The sequence below is a fragment of the Oncorhynchus nerka genome, linkage group LG7 (genome assembly GCF_034236695.1).
Source record: "Oncorhynchus nerka isolate Pitt River linkage group LG7, Oner_Uvic_2.0, whole genome shotgun sequence".
NCBI lineage: Eukaryota > Metazoa > Chordata > Actinopteri > Salmoniformes > Salmonidae > Oncorhynchus > Oncorhynchus nerka.
Window position 1 is genome coordinate 84,192,774 of NC_088402.1, and position 6,735 is coordinate 84,199,508.

The following is a 6,735-nucleotide window of genomic DNA, read 5'->3' on the forward strand; positions in this document are numbered from 1 at the left end:
AGTCTAATGATAGAATATGTTCTATCACCCTGTAGTCTGATGTTAGAATGTGTTCTATCACCCTGTAGAGATCCTTCTACTATGTTATATCACCCGGTAGTCTAATGATAGAATGTGTTCTGTCACCCTGTAGTCTAATGTTAGAATGTGTTCTATCACCCTGTAGAGACCCTTCTACTATGTTCTATCACCCTGTAGTCTAATGTTAGAATGTGTTCTATCACCCTGTAGAGATCCTTCTACTATGTTCTATCACCCTGTAGTCTAATGTTAGAATATGTTCTATCACCCTGTAGTCTAATGTTAGATTGTGTTCTATCACCCTGTAGAGACCCTTCTATGTTCTATCACCCTGTAGTCTAATGTTAGAATGTGTTCTATCACCCTGTAGTCTAATGATAGAATGTGTTCTATCACCCTGTAGTCTAATGTTAGAATGTGTTCTATCACCCTGTAGTCTAATGATAGAATGTGTTCTATCACCCTGTAGTCTAATGATAGAATGTGTTCTATCACCCTGTAGTCTAATGATATAATGTGTTCTATCACTCTGTAGTCTAATGATAGAATGTGTTCTATCACCCTGTAGAGATCCTTCTACTATGTTCTATCAACCTGTAGTCTAATGTTAGAATGTGTTCTATCACCCTGTAGAGACCCTTCTACTATGTTCTATCACCCTGTAGTCTAATGTTAGAATGTGTTCTATCACCCTGTAGAGACCCTTCTATGTTCTATCACCCTGTAGTCTAATGATAGAATATGTTCTATCACCCTGTAGTCTGATGTTAGAATGTGTTCTATCACCCTGTAGAGATCCTTCTACTATGTTATATCACCCGGTAGTCTAATGATAGAATGTGTTCTGTCACCCTGTAGTCTAATGTTAGAATGGGTTCTATCACCCTGTAGTCTAATGATAATGTGTTCTATCACCCTGTAGTCTAATGATAGAATGTGTTCTATCACTCTGTAGTCTAATGATAGAATGTGTTCTATCACTCTGTAGTCTAATGATAGAATGTGTTCTATCACCCTGTAGTCTAATGATAGAATGTGTTCTATCACCCTGTAGTCTAATGATAGAATGTGTTCTATCACCCTGTAGTCTAATGTTAGAATATGTTCTATCACCCTGTAGAGACCCTTCTACTATGTTCTATCACCCTGTAGTCTAATGATATAATGTGTTCTATCATTCTGTAGTCTAATGTTAGAATGTGTTCTATCACCCTGTAGCCTAATGTTAGAATGTGTTCTATCACCCTGTAGAGACCCTTCTATGTTCTATCACCCTGTAGTCTAATGTTAGAATGTGTTCTATCACCCTGTAGAGATCCTTCTACTATGTTCTATCACCCTGTAGTCTAATGTTAGAATATGTTCTATCACCCTGTAGTCTAATGTTAGATTGTGTTCTATCACCCTGTAGAGACCCTTCTATGTTCTATCACCCTGTAGTCTAATGATAGAATGTGTTCTATCACCCTGTAGTCTAATGATAGAATGTGTTCTATCACCCTGTAGTCTAATGATAGAATGTGTTCTATCACCCTGTAGTCTAATGATAGAATGTGTTCTATCACCCTGTAGTCTAATGATAGAATGTGTTCTATCACCCTGTAGTCTAATGATAGAATGTGTTCTATCACTCTGTAGTCTAATGATAGAATGTGTTCTATCACTCTGTAGTCTAATGTTAGAATGTGTTCAGTCCACCTGGCCATGCTGCTGCTCCAGTTTCAACTGGCCTGGGCCCTAGGACCATGTCCCAGGACTACCTGACATGATGACTCCTTGCTGTCCCCAGTCCACCTGGCCATGCTGCTGCTCCAGTTTCAACTGTTCTGCCTTATTATTATTCGACCATGCTGGTCATTTATGAACATTTGAACATCTTGGTCATGTTCTGTTATAATCTCTACCCGGCACAGCCAGAAGAGGACTGGCCACCCCACATATGCTCTCTCTAATTCTCTCTTTCTTTCTCTCTCTCTGAGGACCTGAGCCCTAGGACCGTGCCCCAGGACTACCTGACATGATGACTCCTTGCTGTCCCCAGTCCACCTGACTGTGCTGCTGCTCCAGTTTCAACTGTTCTGCCTTATTATTATTCGACCATGCTGGTCATTTATGAACATTTGAACATCTTGGTCATGTTCTGTTATAATGGCACAGCCAGAAGAGGACTGGCCACCCCATAGCCTGGTTCCTCTCTAGGTTTCTTCCTAGGTTTTGGCCTTTCTAGGGAGTTTTCTAGCCACCGTGCTTTTACACCTGCATTGTTTGCTGTTTGGGGTTTTAGGCTGGGTTTCTGTACAGCACTTTGAGATATCAGCTGATGTAGAATATATAAATAAATTTGATTTGATTTGATTCTATCACCCTGTAGAGATCCTTCTACTATGTTCTATCACCCTGTAGTCTAATGTTAGAATGTGTTCTATCACCCTGTAGAGATCCTTCTACTATGTTATATCACCCGGTAGTCTAATGATAGAATGTGTTCTATCACCCTGTAGTCTAATGATAGAATGTGTTCTATCACCCTGTAGAATGTTCTAATATGTTCTATCACCCTGTAGTCTAATGTTAGAATGTGTTCTATCACCCTGTAGAGATCCTTCTATGTGTTCTATCACCCTGTAGTCTAATGTTAGAATGTGTTCTATCACCCTGTAGTCTAATGTAGTCTAATGATAGAATGTGTTCTATCACCCTGTAGTCTGATGTTAGAATGTGTTCTATCACCTGTAGAATCCTGTTCTATCATCACCTGTAGTCTAATGATAGAATGTGTTCTATCACCCTGTAGTCTAATGTTAGAATGTGTTCTATCACCCTGTAGAGAATGTGTTCTATCACCCTGTAGTCTAATGTTAGAATGTGTTCTATCACCCTGTAGAGATCCTTCTACTATGTTCTATCACCCTGTAGTCTAATGTTAGAATGTGTTCTATCACCCTGTAGTCTAATGATAGAATGTGTTCTATCACCCTGTAGAGACCCTTCTACTATGTTCTATCACCCTGTAGTCTAATGTTAGAATGTGTTCTATCACCCTGTAGTCTAATGATAGAATGTGTTCTATCACTCTGTAGTCTAATGTTAGAATGTGTTCTATCACCCTGTAGTCTAATGATAGAATGTGTTCTATCACCCTGTAGTCTAATGATAGAATGTGTTCTATCACCCTGTAGTCTAATGATAGAATGTGTTCTATCACCTGTAGTCTAATGATAGAATGTGTTCTATCACCCTGTAGTCTAATGTTAGAATGTGTTCTATCACCTGTAGTCTAATGTTAGAATGTGTTCTATCACCCTGTAGAATGTTCTACTATGTTCTATCACCCTGTATCACCCTGTCTAATGTTAATGAATGTGTTCTATCACCCTGTAGTCTAATGATAGAATGTGTTCTATCACCCTGTAGTCTAATGATAGAATGTGTTCTATCACCCTGTAGTCTAATGATAGAATGTGTTCTATCACCCTGTAGTCTAATGATAGAATGTGTTCTATCACCCTGTAGTCTAATGTTAGAATGTGTTCTATCACCCTGTAGAGACCCTTCTACTATGTTCTATCACCCTGTAGTCTAATGTTAGAATGTGTTCTATCACCCTGTAGTCTAATGTTAGAATGTGTTCTATCACCCTGTAGTCTAATGTTAGAATGTGTTCTATCACCCTGTAGAGACCCTTCTATGTTCTATCACCCTGTAGTCTAATGTTAGAATGTGTTCTATCACCCTGTAGAGATCCTTCTACTATGTTCTATCACCCTGTAGTCTAATGTTAGAATGTGTTCTATCACCCTGTAGTCTAATGTTAGATTGTGTTCTATCATGTAGTTCTATCATCCCCTGTAGTCTAATGATAGAATGTGTTCTATCACCCTGTAGTCTAATGATAGAATGTGTTCTATCACCCTGTAGTCTAATGATAGAATGTGTTCTATCACCCTGTAGTCTAATGATAGAATGTGTTCTATCACCCTGTAGTCTAATGATAGAATGTGTTCTATCACCCTGTAGTCTAATGATAGAATGTGTTCTATCACCCTGTAGTCTAATGATAGAATGTGTTCTATCACCTGTAGTCTAATGATAGAATGTGTTCTATCACTTGTAGTCTAATGTTAGAATGTGTTCATCACCCCATGTAGTCCTAATGCCCTAGGATGTGTTCTATCATGATGACTCCTGTAGTCCAATGCTTAGTTTCAACTGTGTTCTATCACCCATGTAGTCTAATGAACATTTGAACATCTTGTGTTCTATAATCTCTACCCGGCACAGCCAGAAGAGGACTGGCCACCCCATGTGCTCTCTCTAATGTGTTTTCTCTCTCTCTCTGAGGACCTGAGCCCTAGGACCGTGCCCCAGGACTACCTGACATGATGACTCCTTGCTGTCCCCAGTCCAGAATGTGTTCTCCATTTCAACTGTTCTGCCTAGTCTAATGCTGGTCATTTATGAACATTTGAACATCTTGGTGTTCTATAATCACCCACAGCCAGAAGAGGACTGGCCACCCCACATAGCCTGGTTCCTCTCAGGTTTCTTCCTAGGTTTTGGCCTTTCTAAGTTTTAGCCACCGTGCTTTTACACCTGCATTGTTTGCTGTTTGGGGTTTTAGGCTGGGTTTCTATCAGCACTTTGAGATATCAGCTGAATGATATAAATAAATTTGATTTGATTTGATTCTATCACCCTGTAGAGAATCCTTCTACTATGTTCTATCACCCTGTAGTCTAATGTTAGAATGTGTTCTATCACCCTGTAGTCTAATGTTAGAATGTGTTCTATCACCCTGTAGTCTAATGTTAGAATGTGTTCTATCACCCTGTAGTCTAATGATTAGAATGTGTTCTATCACCCTGTAGTCTAATGTTAGAATGTGTTCTATCACCCTGTAGAGACCCTTCTAATCACCCTGTAGTCTAATGTTAGAATGTGTTCTATCACCCTGTAGTCTAATGATAGAATGTGTTCTATCACCCTGTAGTCTAATGTTAGAATGTGTTCTATCACCCTGTAGTCTAATGATAGAATGTGTTCTATCACCCTGTAGTCTAATGTTAGAATGTGTTCTATCACCCTGTAGTCTAATGTTAGAATGTGTTCTATCACCCTGTAGTCTAATGTTAGAATGTGTTCTATCACCCTGTAGTCTAATGTTAGAATGTGTTCTATCACCCTGTAGTCTAATGTTAGAATGTGTTCTATCACCCTGTAGTCTAATGATAGAATGTGTTCTATCACCCTGTAGTCTAATGATAGAATGTGTTCTATCACCCTGTAGTCTAATGATAGAATGTGTTCTATCACCCTGTAGTCTAATGATAGAATGTGTTCTATCACCCTGTAGTCTAATGTTAGAATGTGTTCTATCACCCTGTAGAATGATAGAATGTGTTCTATCACCCTGTAGTCTAATGTTAGAATGTGTTCTATCACCCTGTAGTCTAATGTTAGAATGTGTTCTATCACCCTGTAGTCTAATGTTAGAATGTGTTCTATCACCCTGTAGTCTAATGATAGAATGTGTTCTATCACCCTGTAGTCTAATGTTAGAATGTGTTCTATCACCCTGTAGTCTAATGTTAGAATGTGTTCTATCACCCTGTAGTCTAATGTTAGAATGTGTTCTATCACCCTGTAGTCTAATGTTAGAATGTGTTCTATCACCCTGTAGTCTAATGTTAGAATGTGTTCTATCACCCTGTAGTCTAATGATAGAATGTGTTCTATCACCCTGTAGTCTAATGATAGAATGTGTTCTATCACCCTGTAGTCTAATGTTAGAATGTGTTCTATCACCCTGTAGTCTAATGTTAGAATGTGTTCTATCACCCTGTAGTCTAATGATAGAATGTGTTCTATCACCCTGTAGTCTAATGTTAGAATGTGTTCTATCACCCTGTAGTCTAATGTTAGAATGTGTTCTATCACCCTGTAGTCTAATGATAGAATGTGTTCTATCACCCTGTAGTCTAATGATAGAATGTGTTCTATCACCCTGTAGTCTAATGATAGAATGTGTTCTATCACCCTGTAGTCTAATGTTAGAATGTGTTCTATCACCCTGTAGTCTAATGTTAGAATGTGTTCTATCACCCTGTAGTCTAATGTTAGAATGTGTTCTATCACCCTGTAGTCTAATGTTAGAATGTTTCTATCACCTGTAGTCTAATGATAGAATGTGTTCTATCACCCTGTAGTCTAATGTTAGAATGTGTTCTATCACCCTGTAGTCTTCTAGAATGTTTCTATCACCCTGTAGTCTAATGTTAGAATGTGTTCTATCACCCTGTAGTCTAATGTTAGAATGTGTTCTATCACCCTGTAGTCTAATGATAGAATGTGTTCTATCACCCTGTAGTCTAATGTTAGAATGTGTTCTATCACCCTGTAGTCTAATGATAGAATGTGTTCTATCACCCTGTAGTCTAATGATAGAATGTGTTCTATCACCCTGTAGTCTAATGATAGAATGTGTTCTATCACCCTGTAGTCTAATGATAGAATGTGTTCTATCACCCTGTAGTCTAATGTTAGAATGTGTTCTATCACCCTGTAGTCTAATGTTAGAATGTTTTCTATCACCCTGTAGTCTAATGTTAGAATGTGTTCTATCACCCTGTAGTCTAATGTTAGAATGTGTTCTATCACCCTGTAGTCTAATGTTAGAATGTGTTCTATCACCCTGTAGTCTAATGTTAGAATGTG